The sequence below is a fragment of the Globicephala melas genome, chromosome 17, assembly GCF_963455315.2.
Source record: "Globicephala melas chromosome 17, mGloMel1.2, whole genome shotgun sequence".
In the NCBI taxonomy this organism is placed as follows: Eukaryota; Metazoa; Chordata; class Mammalia; order Artiodactyla; family Delphinidae; genus Globicephala; species Globicephala melas.
In genome coordinates this window covers 69,613,467-69,628,685 of record NC_083330.1, presented here as the reverse complement: position 1 = coordinate 69,628,685, position 15,219 = coordinate 69,613,467, and the positions used below count along the sequence as shown (strand labels likewise).

Sequence of the window (15,219 nt, the reverse complement as noted above, 5' to 3'; positions counted from 1 at the left end):
CTGCAATTGTTTGTTGCATGCATACAATATATAAGAATTGTGATAGTTGCTGGGAGTCAGCTATGAGCAGTCATGGAACTAAGAACGAACGAAAACTACGAGAGAGGGAGGGAGATCCCTTGACTGTAATCCTGCCCCCTCCAGAGTCTCCCCACCTTGAGTCCCCTGTCTGCCTCCACATTTGCCGTTGGCATGAACTCTTGAGATCTTATTGTATGTCAGAGCGTCTTACTGCACGTCAACTGTATGGTTGCCTCGGGCTACTTCTACCTGAGGAGTTAGCAGCCTCTGACTTAGACTAGAGTGAAGGTTTCCCTGGCAGTCATTCCGACACAGTAAGAGATACCCCAAGCCCACCCTACTCCCCATGCTTACATAGAATCCATCCCAGTATTTCTCAAGCATCTCACCCCTCTGCACCTCTTTTCTCAAGCTTTATCTCCTGGAGGAAGGGTTGAATTTTATGGGGTGGTTAAGTCATCATGTTAGGGGAAAGTGGCATAAAGGCAGGAATACCCTTGAGAATTGATTAGGAAGATTCTTTGTTCATGGCCAACACGTTGACAGTCATACGTTTTCCTTTCAGTGTTCATTCAAGTACCAGATAAAGTGGTTGGCTTGCATTTATGGGCTCTGATGTCATAGGCACACATACTTGTACATATACGTACACATGTTTCATAAACTCCAGACTCACTTCTGAGCTGCCGAGATCCTTGGAATAGGCAAGGCTGCGGGAGCTAAGGGATCAGCAGATTGTTGAATGTATCTTCCACAGTTTCAGTGGCCTGGCCTCCTCACACTGGGGCTTATGAGGGTAGAAGCACCCACACTTTTAACTAGTAATTCCACTCCCACACTTCTTCCGAATGCATACAATAGAATCATTGTGGATTACGTTTCTGCATGAGGTTCCTTGAGGAGTGGGAGACCCTAAGAGGCCTTGAAATTTCCTGGACGTATTGGGTTTTATCCTGAGGGAGGAAAAAGCAAGTTTGACTTTATGCACCACAGTGTAGTTTAGATTTGTCTTGATGTAAGACTGTTTCCCCCCACAAATCTTCAGTGCCTTGGAAAGCGGCTCCGTGTTCGTCCAGTGGGTGGGTGTGCCCCTGGAATACCTCTCTTTATGCTCCAGTCCACTGGTGGGAGGAGGTGGGTGCTTCAGCACACAGAGACCCAGTGGGGCCCCTCAGAGGCCTCATGGGCCCGTGTTTCCTACAGTCATGGGGTCATCTCAGCATCTCCTCTCACACCCACTGAGCTTCCAAGCTGAGGACCATGAGTGCCATCCCGGGGCCGGTCTGGAACTCCAGCTGCATCTTGGTACAGGGAAAAGCCACAGGAGTAGGAGACAGACATGGGCTTAGTCCTGGTGTGAAACTGTCCTGTGTGAACTTGGGCAAGCCATTTAACCTCCCAGGATTTCAGGGTTTGCTTTTGTTTTCAGGTAAAGTGTCGCTGGGTGTGCGTGGTGAGAGGAGGGATAAATCAGGAGTTTGGGACTGACACATGCACACCGCTACAGATAAAATAGGTAAACAAGGGCCTACCGTACAGCACAGGGAGCTCTACTCAATAGCTTGTAATAACCTATAATGGAAAAGAATCTGAAGAAGAATATATATATAACTGAATCACTGAAATATAACTGAATCACTTTGCTGTACACTTGAAACTAACACAACATTGTAAATTAGGTATACTTCAATTAAAAAAATAAAATGAGGCTGTACAGAGCATATGTAATCTCTAAGGTCTTCCCAGCCCTACACTTCACTGAAATGGGATGACGAGCTTTTGGCCATCAGAAATAGAGAAGAGCGGCTGAAACATTGTTAGCACGGAGGTTAGTTGAACTGCAGCGGATGCACAGGAAGTAGACCAACACCTGCTCACCCAGAGCTCCTGTCCTAGTAGCCCAGCGAGATGGATGACCCATTTGGAACAGAGAGTGGTCGGTGATTTGGCAGGAGGAGACTGTTAATACAGGGTATACCCTGTAGCAGAGGGCACACTCTCTCCAGTTTTACTGTTGTAATTAAGTCATCATTACACTTGAGTTGTAAAGACCTTTTAGTGTCACAGAAATAACAAGAAATGTTAGGAGTGCCTGCTGACTGGAAAGGAAAATATGAGCTCTTGGTTTTTTCCCTCTAGCTGGATGATGTTGGTTGGCCTTTTTTCTTCCCTTTCAAAAGGAAAAAAGAGGGCTTCCCTGGTGGCACAGTGGTTAGAATCCTCCTGCCAATGCAGGGGACACGGGTTCGAGCCCTGGTCTGGGAAGATCCCACATGCCGTGGAGCAACTAAGCCTGTGCCCCACAACTACTGAGCCTGCGCTCTAGAGCCCGTGAGCCACAATCACTGAGCCCACGTGCCACAACTACTGAAGCCCACATACCTAGAGCCCATGCTCCTCAACAAGAGAAGCCACTGCAATGAGAAGCCTGTGCACCGCAACAAAGAGTAGTCCCTGCTCCCCGCAACTAGAGGAAGCCCGCACGCAGCAATGAAGACCCAGTGCAGCCAAAAATAAACAAATAAAAATAAATAAATAAATTTATTATTTTTTTAAAAAGAAAGAAATTGTAACACATCCTCTATTCATTATCCCAAAAATGTTTTGAAGAGAGCAGAATCACTTGGTAAGGTGTTTGTTATAATCTTTAGTACAGCCGATGGCTAAGAGATAAATGCAATTAATTTGAAAGCCTTGATATTTCTTAATCCTCACCCAAGAAGCAGCCAAATACATACAATTTGCTTGTCTTGGAACTCTTGTCCTGTAAGTGTGAGGTTCATTGCGCTCAGCTCTAATCCAACCTTCTGTAATATCAGGTGAAGACATGGTAACGCAAATACTACCACCACCACCCCCCGCCGTCCATTATGAGAAACCAAAATGTATGAAAGTCACGTGAGGCAGCGTAATTAGTGAGCGAGCATGACAGGATAATGATGGCTCATTAGGTTCGATTTTAAAAACAGCATTTCTGACTTAAGCTAATTTTGCTTGAAAATTTTGTCTAGTCATAGCCATCCTGAAAAAGGCACTTGCTGGATCAGAGCCCTGCTCTCTCTTGTTTTGCCCCATCTATTCCTTGAATACTAGCTTCAGACTTGAGAGAAAAGTTGGAGGGCAGGGGAGGCCTTGCATCCAGGGCGATTCCAGCGTAGTCTCACAAAAGAGGTCTGGCAAGGGTTGAAAGTGAATTTTAAGCATTTAAGCATCCACTTTGAGGTTTTCCTTCCATAGCAAGAACTCATGAGAAATTGCTTCAGTTATTAGCCGGAATGAAAGGGGACAATTTTAAAAGGAGTGGAAAACAGGAGAATATTTGAAGCTGGTTGGGAACAAATAAAGGCTTTGGGGAAGATCCCAAGGGAAAATTCTCTGATATTTAGTAATCCCAAGGCATGGGTGTGTGTGTGGGGGGGAACCCAGTTCATCTTAGTGCATGAGTCATCACTTTATTTCTCTAAATTACAGGCAGATTGTTATTTCTTAAATTAACTCAGGTCATGAATTTTGTGAACCATACTCTTTGGGGAGAATTTTTTCCTTTCTTCTTCTTCTTACCCCCAGTCTTCAAAACTTTAAAAAAAATTTCCGTACGTAAATGGACAGATGCCCTTCTGGAATTTATTTTTGAAATTGATGGGGTAAATAAAAAAATATTCCCATACCAGTTAACCCAAAATTGGAAAAATTAAAGCAACATGAGAATTGAGACAAGGGCATTTCTTGGCTCTTTTTTTTTTTTTAAAGGAAGAAATCAGCAGGTCAGTCCACAATCAAGTATTACTTATCTACCATGAGAACCCAAACCAGTGCATTTGAAATTTAAGAACTGTGAGAGAGACAGACATAATTCCATGGAGTTATATTCTCAGAACTAAAAGTACTGTTTACTGAACTCCTGCTGTTTACCAGTCACTTGCTGCATCCCTGATCTTTCCGTGAACTCTGTGAAATAGCCTGGTGCAGGTCCTGAATCCGAGAGGCATTAGGGGACTTCTCTGTACTCACAAAGCCGTTCAGAGGCAGAGCCCGGGATCTGACCCAGCTCATCTGGGCTCAGATGTCTGTCTTGTTTCTGCAAGGCTCACATGAAACAATGGGGAGGTACTGAAGGACATTCTGAGGCAGTAAAATATGTCCGTGGGACTTGAGCGTGGAGGAGGTGAGTGAATGTCAGGGAGGTCTGGGAAGGCTTCACAGCTACAGTGACTATAACTTATCCAAAACGGGGCAAGAGTGAGGCTGCTCTCGTATTCATTATGCCAGGGCAGTGGGTGTAAACAGAGATTGTCCTTGGCAAACCTTCACAGAGGAGATAGACTGGAGAGATGGGCAGATCGACAGTGACTTTCTCCTCCAGCATCCCAACATGCCCTGACATCTTCCATCGTGGAGCCATTGCCCAGAACATGGGTAGAATTCATAGGAGCCCTTGTGACAGTGGGGCCGGGCCCGGGTGACCAGCACAGACCTGGTGGTTCCGTGGCAGCTGGAGACCCTAGACTGGCCGTCCTCTTGAGGCCCTGCTGATGGTCATTCCTGGGAGAAGGTGCGTTCAGCTCAACCAAGGCATTTTATAGGGAAAGTTGGACTTTGGAGTTTTTATTTCACATCTCCCAAGTTTTAAAAATGTTTGGAAGTTAATTCAAAAATTTACAGAAGATAATTTGCAAGTTGAATATAGACTGTGAGCCACCTATTTGCTTTCTGTGATATAAATTATAACAGGTTTTCTGGAATATTATGATCCAAGTCTGTGTTACCCAAAGTGTATTATGTAGAGAACTAGCTCTGAGATGTTAGTGGGTACTTGTGAAAAAGGATAGAGGCTTGAAGTGTGCTTTTGAGGCCAATAAGTTTGGGGAATACTGTGTTAAACAAAGTTAAAGAAACAGGCATCTCATGGGCTTTTCATAGATTAATGCTCTGTGAATCTTCAAAAGGGGGTGTGGTGTGGAGCATTTGCCAAACTTACTGACTGTGGATCCCCCTTTTCTCACAGCATTAATTGGACTAGTTGAGCATAGCTTTGGGGAAACGCTGATCTAAGTGAACAGTTCTCAGATTTGAGGATATTCTGAATATGTGAAAGTTCTAAAACCTTGTGCATTTTCAACTTCAGCCGTCAGAGGAAAGCTCGTGGAATGAAACACTCCTTCAAAGTCGGGCTGTGTGATGAAACATTAGCCGAGTTGGACTTAATTATTGTGGTTTGACGGGGACTGGGTTGGACCACTCGTGAGTTCATAGTGGGCCTTGTCATTGGATAATGAGGGCACTGTGTGTTCACTTTTGAGAAGTGGAGTCATTTGGAGGATCTCTGGGGTATCTAGATAGTAAAACGTCACTCAACATTCTACTAAGCGTCATGATAGCAGCCAGAATGCATTTAAAGTGAGGGGAAGCTTTCCTTGAGGGTGTGCGTTATAGTAACTGCACTGGGCTCACTCAGGCTCCACAAGAAATGGCCATTGAACATGTTACTTTACTGAACAGTCAGTATGGACACTTGGAAAACACCTAACTTAGTTTTTATAAAATTATTGATTATAAGCTGATGGCTTTCTTAGAGCTTTTGTACTCCAGTTTCTTCTTTTTTTTTAATGTTGGTATTCGAAGTGGAAACCAATTCTTAGTGTGTCCCTTTAATTTTACTCCCAGCAGTGTATTAAAGAATCACTCGAAGGGAATTTGTCCCCTCCCTTTGCAGTATAACTCAATCCACAAAATGTAATTTAATAAAAGCTTTTTTATGTATTTATCAGTGAGACTGAATTTTCTTTATCGTTCCTGGCTCCATGCTATATTTTTTTCTTAATCATTTTCTAAAATTTACTACATGCTTCGCTTCTAGGTAAATATTGATACATTTTTGTCTTGGCATACTTACCCCAGATGTCATACTATAGAGGAGCATTGATGTTTAAAAACATTTTGTATCTAGCTACCTAATAAACGTGATTGGAGTAATCGGTCACGATCCCTGAGGTCAGGGACCATCTCTGTATTCCTTGACTCTGGGATATTGTTCCCACCAGATAATTGTCAAACGAATGAATTCATAGAGTGGAGATTGAAGTTGCTTTCCAAATACTCTGTAGATGCAGCCCCATTTCAAGCAAGCTCTGTCTGAATGTAGGAGGGTGTCATTTACGTTACAAAAGAACTCTTTCTGATAAAGCAACAACAAAACTTGATGCCTGTTGAGGAGAGCATTTCTGAAATGTTAATATGTGCATCTTTGAGGGAATAAGGTTTAATTTCAGAGGTTTGATTTATGGAAAATTTCTTCAGCTCCTGTAAACAGGAAGATTTATCTTTATGGAAACAGCACCCAGTGGAGCATGATACTCATTTGTGCTGCAGAGCAGACTCTGGTACCTCATCCTTGTTTTCCTCAAGTAATATTGAATCAGTGGGTCCTGGGGTCTGTGAGCATTCTCCTGATAATAAGACATCTGTGTGAATTGGCTGTGCTGAGAGAGCTTTATTTGAAAGGGTGTCTGTAAGAGACGGCTCTGGGAGGGGGGTTAGAATGAGGAGTGTTCCACATTAGCCGATGCACCCTTTTAAGATGCCTACAACTTTGAGTTAACCACTCTCCTAAATCGCACTCAGCAGTAATTTGCAAGAGGATTAGTTAGATCTTTGTGACGTTTCTGGTATGTGACAGCACTTTAGAAGTCAAAAACCTTAAAGACCTCTGTTAGTGTTGTTACTTGGGGGCATGTGAATTATACATTAAAAGATATCTGCTGGTATTTCATAAGCATGTTTAAAAACATGTACAACTTAAAATTATCCTTATTAAAAGCAACTTGATTATTTGACAGCCATGCTGCAAAGTAGGTCTTAAATACTTTTATTTACGAAAGTGAAAAAACTGGCCATTAAGTTAGCTTTCAGTAAGAGAAATGTATAGGAGACAGATGACATACCAGAGTGATGGAATGCTGAAGTAGTAATGGCCGTGCTCATGCGGGCAGAATAAGCACACGTGTTTGCAGTATAAAATGAAGTGAAAAAGCAGAATACAGATCGCATGTAACATTGATTAGGTACGTAGAGATCAGGTAACACGAGCAAAGATGGCAAGTCAAGAAAAAAGAAAATAGTGTTTTCGAGTTGTGGGATTATGGGTGAAGTTTAGAATTTGTATTTTCCATTTGCTCTGTGTTACGTTAAAAACAAAATTTTCTGAAGTTTTTCTTTTGGCCAGTAAAGCATGTTTCCTAAGTGCCTTGTGGTAGGAAGCAGAAGATTAGGGAGAAATATCCACTTTCATGTGCTTTTAGCAGTGTAGTATCTTCAAAATTACAGAACGCCTGTGCACAGAATAATTTTTTTAAATTAAATTCTGATTTGGGAGACTTGAGTTTTGAGACCACATTTATTACCCAAGTGGGCTTAGAGAAAGTCACCTAGTCTCTCTGAGCCTTCATTTCCTCAGAAAGGAAAGATTGTGATAATATTTGGGCAATTGGAAAAATCAGGCGCAAAAAAGCAAAAGTGACAAAAAATATATATAAGGGAATTTTCTTTTATTTTGAAATTTTGACGCCCTTCCGTGTTCTGAGTTAACATTATTAGATTGGTTGCTGCTACTCGAGAAAAACCCATTGGCATTTCTGGCAACGTCCTTTTAAACATTGGACAGTGCTGTCATCTTCTCTGTATATGCAGACAGCAGACAGCCCCTGGGCCGCACTGTTGTCTTAACTCCACATTTCCCACAGGTCATACTTAAGAGAAGTAAAATCCTAATGTTCATTAACAGAGCAGTGGTTTCCAAGCTTCTGTGCATCTCATTTGTAAAATCTTTTTAAGCATGCATTCCATATGCATATACATGTATATATATCTATACATACTCTTCTGCACCAATATTGTATAATTATTTAACATAAAACAGTACAAACAGGAGTTCTGTTTGTTTTTTTCCCGCATCACAGTGGACTCTCCTGTGTGCATTGTAGAGAGATCACTGATCTGAAGAACTGGTCTGAGTGGAAGGTTATGCCTCTTCCTCTCCGTTTTCTTTTCCTTCTATAGTAGCACCACCAGCCATGTATCAATAAAAATTATTCTTGCTAACTGTATACCTCTTAGGAACCTTAGAAAAAGTAAATCCAAGTACCTGCACTTGCAGATTCTAGCTAACATCTGTTGAGTGCTGCCTCTGATCCAAGCCCCGTTCTGAGTATTTCATCTGTGTGGTTACCTTACTTAATCCATGGAACTCTGTGAGGTGGATCCCTGGTGGGGAAACTGAGGCACAGCTGGATTAAGGACCTGGCCCAGGTCATACAGTTAGTAAGTAGTGGAGCTAGACTTTGACTCCAGGCCGTCTGGCTCCACATTCTATGCTCTTAACCACCATGTTTTCCCAGCATCTAGTCAGCAGTTATGTGATTCTCCACTTTAGATAAAATTGTGTGATGAAGTCTGAATGACTCTAAATCATCAGCAGCGTATTTTGAATCATTGGGTCAAGACATGGATACATGGTTTACTAGGACATTATAGAACCTCAGAACTGGTAGGAATTCAAAAGGCTAAGTAGCTCCGTAGTTTCTAATCCGTTCACCAGTGAAAACTCTGTTTTGTTATGAGGTAGGTTCCTGATAAATTCTCAGGGTCCTGCAAAGACATGACTCCTTTCCGGTCTAGGTTTTAATTCTTTTAAGAAACTCTCATTATGTTATAACATGGAAAATGGTGCTTTCATGACTATTTTTTGGTCTTTAAATACCTTGTTGTACCTATAATTATTATTTTCCTAAGAACGGAGCTGAAATTGCTTCAAGATGAAAGAGCCATGGTGCTTGTGGGTGGGTATGCTCCTCTGAACTTTAGAACTACAGCAGAAATTAGAGGTTCACGAGGTAATTGCTGTGATTACAGTTTTCTTTCTGGCCCCAGACAGGAGCTCTTGAAACGCAATATTCTACTAATTTTTTAAATGTACAGTTTGCAAGGCAGCAAGGAAATTACTGAGAATGTGTACTATTTCTCCCTCATTTTCGATGAAAGCATCTTGTTGGATCTCTTGCAGTTGCTGAGGGAAAAGCATGTATTATAAGACACTGTTAAAAGGCTTTAAAAAAAACTTAAGTACTACATCAACCGTATAATATTGCATAAGGAAATTATTTTAGAAGAAAGAAAGTTCCTAATCATAGCAGTCTGAGGTAGCAACAGCTTTTAAAACATCTCTGTGAACCTTTCTAAGCTTTACATTTCTAGATAATTCACATCTTTATAATATCTGTAATTTTACATTGTAAATAATGGAATTTCATAGTATTTGCACATCTCACAAAATAGACCTTCAATAAATGGCTGTCCTTATCCTTTCTAATTGTTACATACATACGTTTGAGTGACCATATAAGCCCTCTTATTTGTTTCCTATTTTACTTGGCCATCTCCCTGTTGTTGGATTTAGGTTATTTCTTGCTTTTTGCACTGTAAAATCTGGTGACGTGTTTTATAGTATCTTTTTTAAATTTATCCTTGAGGGGGTGGTGGTCGTTTGATAGGAATTATCTGGAATAGGATTACTGTGTCGGATGAAAGAGCAGCATGACTTGGAATGCAGTTTGTCCTGTGTATCAGCTGGGACTGTTTCTCTGTGGCCTATCCATTCATTGTTTTTATTACCTTTTTTTCTATCTTTTTAACATCTCTATAAGGACAAAAAGGCACTTCAGTATTGTTTTACTTGGAATTTAAAAATTATCGGTGTGATTGAAATTCTTTGCATAGGTTTATTACAGTTTTCAGTTTCTCTGTTAATGTCTTTTGTCCTCAGTCTTCTGGATCATGATAGTAGCGAAATAAGAATTCCACATACTAATAATGTCCTACAGACGTCAGCTTTTTTTCCTCTTCTCGTTGTTGTGATTATTTTCCCCTCTTAGTCCTTTTATCTTGTTTTGTTGTTGTTTTGTTTTTTTGGTTTTATCTTGGTTTTTGTCTTGGCTCTTTCCTGATAGTATGTCTTGTTGACATGAGGACATCATTAGACCTCTCAACTGATATACATAGTGCATTTTTTGAGGCTTAACTTTGTTAGACTTTTTTAAAATATGGAGATTTCTACATTGATGTCCCAACAAATATTGTTCCATAGGTGTGCCAAGAAGAAATCCTGATTTTAATCAATTGTTTCAGTTATTTTCATGGAGAATTGCTGGGTCATAAAGTTAAACATGTTTCTTTAAAATATCCCAGTCTTTGATATTCTAGGGTGCCTTGGGTATCCAAAAGAAAGGTATAGTTAGCATATGGTGTTTTCCAAATTTGTCATGGCCTCTTTTTTCCCCAGAATACTTCCCAGCGTCTTAGAAATAGTTTTCTGCAGATTGCAGTATGGGGAAACGCCGCTTGAATCCATTTTGTTGTTCTTTTCACGAGAAACGGTCCTTCGCTTTTAGTAATCACCTTCACGCATGTGTGGAGCTGAAGTTTCTTGATGTTTTCTGTCAGATTAGGCCTGTCTTTCTTTGTAAAAACCATTACTTAACGATGGCCAGATCTGCAGTCGGCAGGTCTGAGGTTTGTGTTGGAGAGTACACAGGCGTTCTAAACTCTACTGAACTGGGGACGTCACCAGTGGCTTATGGCTTGTCTTCCATTAGAACTTCTATCCTCAGGAGCTGGGCAGTTGAGCCACCTATAGAAAGCTTAGTGTGCGGTATACTTAAGCATAATAAGCATAATAAGAAGTGGAATAAAGCATGTCTTTTATTCGAATGTGGCAGAAAGAACACAGACTTTGGAGTTAGACTTTCCAGGGTGAAAAGCCTGGTTTTGCCATTTCCTAGGTTTTTGGCCCTGGATACTTGGTCTGACTCATTTTCTTCATCTTTAGAAAGGCATTAGTAATGCTTGTTTTACGTGATTGATAAAGTCTTTGAATGCAACATTCAAGGTGAACTTTGCAAAACATTTCTTGGAAGACAGAGGATGCAAAAAAGGGACGCAGAAATGACCTGGAATTAGAATCTGAGACCAAAGCCATGGTTTATCCTTTTAATTGCATAGAGATCTTAAATGTAAGGTCCTTGCCAGCATCAGTTGCTGTTGATACCAATCATGTTACTTTAAAAAAATTAAGGTGTCTTTTCTTTAAAACAAAATCTAGGGCTTCCCTGGTGGCGCAGTAGTTGAGAGTCCGCCTGCCGATGCAGGGGACACGGGTTCGTGCCCCGGTCCAGGAAGATCCCACATGCTGCGGAGCGGCTGGGTCCGTGAGCCATGGCCGCTGAGCCTGCGCGTCCAGAGCCTGTGCTCCGCAACAGGAGAGGCCACAACAGTGAGAGGCCTGCGTACCACAAAAAAAAACACAAAAAAACAAAATCTCATATGTTAAGGCAGTTGAAGCAGTAGGATATGGTCCCTAGTACTTGAAAATAGTTGGTTTTCAGAAAAATTAGAGCTAGAAGAAGCTGCATGTTGGTCCAGTCTTCCAAATTTACAGGTCAGAAAGCTGGGAACCTGAGAGGTCTGAGGGGTAGGAGTCAGAGTTAGCTGCCAGGTGACCCGGATCCTGCGTGGGGTCCTGCCTGTGCACTGTGAACAGCTGGGTCTCCCGGTCACACACGTGCAGTCCTGGGGCAGGGCTGGGAAGCTGGCTGTACAGCTGGGGAAATGAAGTGAGTACATGTGTAGTATCTTGAAGGATTAATAGCTACCTTTTGTTGGAGATAGAAATGTAAGGGAAAAAGTCATTATGATAAGTGCTCTCATAGCACTACAGGGTGAAGAGTGATTCTTTCTCAGAGGGAAGGGGAAGGTTTAACAGAGATGACAAACTCAGTCTTAAAGGCTGAGCATGCGTTTGTAAGATGGTTAAGACGGTGAAGAAAAGGCAAGAGGCAGAAGTATTTTTGAGAAAGGAGAGAATTGTAGCTATTGGAATTGGCATCTCCAGAGTCACAGAGGCCAGACAGGCGCTTAGTATGTTTGGACACCATGTATCTGGACTACCAGGAATGTAGAGTGAAAGGTGGGAGAGACGCAGGTCGGCATGCTGCAGAAGGGAGTCTGCGGAAGCAATGTCAGGTGAGGCAGAGAGGGCTTTCTGAGTCTCTAGGTCTTAGCGCACAGAGAGTGACGCAGTCAGATTCATAGTTTAGAAAGGCTCCTCCGTCTTCCTGGGGCATGATCCAGTCCTGAAGTCAGGCAGGAGCCCCGGGGATGGGTTTAAGAACTGCTGCAGAGGTGGGGTTGGCAGGGTTTCCTGGCCTCTCGGGTCCAGCTGAGTGTCTTGCTGCCATCCGCCCAGGTACTGAGTGGGTGTGCAGGGGGGAGGAGGTTTTTGGAGGAAGCCTTAAATATGGGGTGTGATCCTAGAGGAAGAAGTGGATTGAGCCACAGCGGAAAGACTTAAGAGAAGTTCTGCTTGTGAAATATGCAGCTGATTGGCTCTTGCTTCCGTTCGCAGCACATCAGCCGGAGTCGTTTTTCTGAAGTTCAGGAGAAATCGCCTCGTTCTTGTAAAACCCCAGCGGCCTCGTCTTTGACTAACCTGTGCCCTCAGAATAAAACCCAGACTCCTTTCCGTGGCCTCTGATCCCTGTGCGATCTGTCACTTTATCCTCCATGTGGCCACGGGCTTTGGCCACCTGACCTCCCTGGTGCCTCTGAACACCAAGCCTCTCTCCTTTCAGAAACGTTGGTGTGCACCCCGTTGTTTCCTGTCTTTCCCCCCTTGAGGAGGAGAACTGTCCAGTCTTTGCCGAGCGGCCCCACATCTAGTGTGGACCTTGGCCTGTGGAGGAGCGCGTATCTGTGGGTCGATGTGCCCCATCTCTGGATGTTCCTCTCTGTGACTCTCACATTGCTCAGCAGGGACGAAAGTGACCTCTCTGTGGACCACAGCCGGCTTAGAAGTACCCAGTGGAGAAGCCCACTCTTTTTAAAGTGAGCTCCTGTTTGCTTGGCTGACCCCAAGGAGAAGCCCACCAGTTCTTCTCGAGGGTTTTCCTACCAGTCACCCTCAGTGGTGATCTTCAGTCACTGATGTTTTAAGGCGCACCTAGAAGCTTTCACGAGCCTGTGCATCTCCATGTGCTGTTGTGATTAGTTACTGACCTTACACCTGTTTTCTGAGGGGGGCTGCACATGCCAGCCGTCAGTGTGAGGGAGAATCACACCCAGCGTCCAGTCTGGCTCTCCGTGAAGTCCATGAAGACTGCGCTGCAGTTGCCCGGGTGCAGCTGAAGCCGAGTGGAGCCCCTCTCTGTGGATTCGACTCACTGCTGCCACGCCGAGCACAGGGGTTGGTTAGCAGATGGACCCACGTGCAGTGGCTGGTGGGCAGTTCAGGTGGCACGGCCCCTGAGAGCTGCAGGATGACCTCCTCCCACTTGGCTTTTGTCCCCTCCCCCTCCTTAAAGCGCAGCTTTGGGTCCTCAAGCAAAGTGCTGATTTCAGTTGCTCTTGGGCTTCCTCACAGAGAACCCCTAGATCGAGAAGGGAAGTTGTTTTTGAAGTTGTTTGTCTCATGGCCTGATTAGCGAATCCTTGGCTGATTTTGTCTTTTAAAGGTACCTCCATCCTCTGCACCCCACTGTGTCAGGTCGGCAGGTTGGTGAGCACGATGCTTATGAATACAGGTTGAGGGTCAGGAAGACCTGGGCTTGAGTCTTGGCTCTGTCTCTGACCAGCTGCAGGATCCAGGGCGGCCCTGAGCTTCAGTCTCCTTCTCTGTAAGATACGGGTAACAGAAACGTCCTTATAGGTCACTGCGAGGATTAAATAAGGTAATCTGTATGAAACACGTTTCTGTTATTTTTATCCTCCTCCCAGCATCATCAATGTGAGGGCAAAGGGAGGTGAGAATGGGCCAGTATACGGCTCTAAGGACAGTTAGAGGGGAAGGAGGAGAGAAGGGAACACTGTCTGCGCCGGTATCTGGTGAGGAGGGCATGGGTGTCACAGGATGGCTCACTTGAGCAGGCCCCACGGAGCCAGTAGGAAGTGATACAAGGTCTCCCTGGCCTCGGCCCGAGCTCTTAACAGAGGCGTCCACTTCTCGACGTGGCGCCTGGCTCCACAGCCAGGCCCTGCTGCTTCCAGGGCCGGGATGCACACCAGAGGCAAAGGCTAACAAGGGGTGGTTGAATGCTGGGATGTCAGTGACCCCGTGGGACTGGGGGGCCCCTGTAGGAGCAGTGCCAGACCGTGTGGGACCAGCAAGGACTCTAGCCGTTAGAGATGGAGCTTCACAGAGAGAAGCAAGACTGGACTTGGTTACAAAATGTGTGAGGTGGCTGTGCTTTGTGATGGCAGGTTTGGCTTTAAGGGTCTTAAAGGGGACCGACCCGTTCCACTTGCCCGGTCCACACTGCTCGTCCCGACATCAGTGCAAGAATCGGAAAGGTTTAGCAAAAAGTCTTGAATATGGCAGTGAGGGATTGTAGGGAACGCTTAAGTGTTGAAAATAAATAATTCATGAGAAATAAACAGCATTCTGTGAGTTCCAGTGCTGTCCTTTACACCTTTAATTCTAGATGCCTTCAACATAGAGGCAGATTCATTTGACTCGCATTTATCGAGCCACCACCCTGGGCCTAGCATAGTCCATGCTCTCAAGATGTGTACACATCTAAGGGGTAACTTATGCCTACACAGGGAAGGGGACTTTTATGAGTCACAGTTCTATGCAGTATCTTTTCTTTGGCTTGGAAAGTTGGTAGGTTGGTGGTGGTTTCTTGCATGGTCCTTAGAATCATTCAGGAAGTATTGCTGAAAGTGGTACATTGAATCTTTGCTGCAGATCTGAACTGTGAAGTGACTTACCAAGTGGGGCCCAAACCCTGAGTAGTTAGCACCTGCAGATCTTTGCTGCCTGTGGGTCAAATTCCCCCTCATGCAGCCATTCAGCTACAGGGAGCTACAGGGGGAGCTACAGGTAGAGTAGAGGACATTGAAAGTTTCTGATTGATATCAGAGAATATAGGAAGAATCTGAATCTTAAGGACACTTTTAATAGTCTAAAATAGCACAGATAAAGAGCTTAAAACCTGTTTCTGTGGATGACCTGTCAACTTTCCATTTTTTGGCTGCATTATGCAAATCAGATTTTATTTTAGGTTGATCATTTCCCCTTGCGTAGCAGCCTCATCCAACTGTTAATCTTGAAACTAACAAACAATAACATCTTTGCTTCTTCCTTTCATACGA

The 15,219-nt window shown here is 43.7% G+C and overlaps 1 protein-coding gene across 5 annotated transcripts in view; it reads left to right on the top strand.

The window, feature by feature from the left end:
* Positions 1 to 15,219, top strand: part of ASAP1 (ArfGAP with SH3 domain, ankyrin repeat and PH domain 1) — a 351,377-nt gene that overhangs the window by 181,586 nt on the left and 154,572 nt on the right. The window lies entirely within an intron of this gene.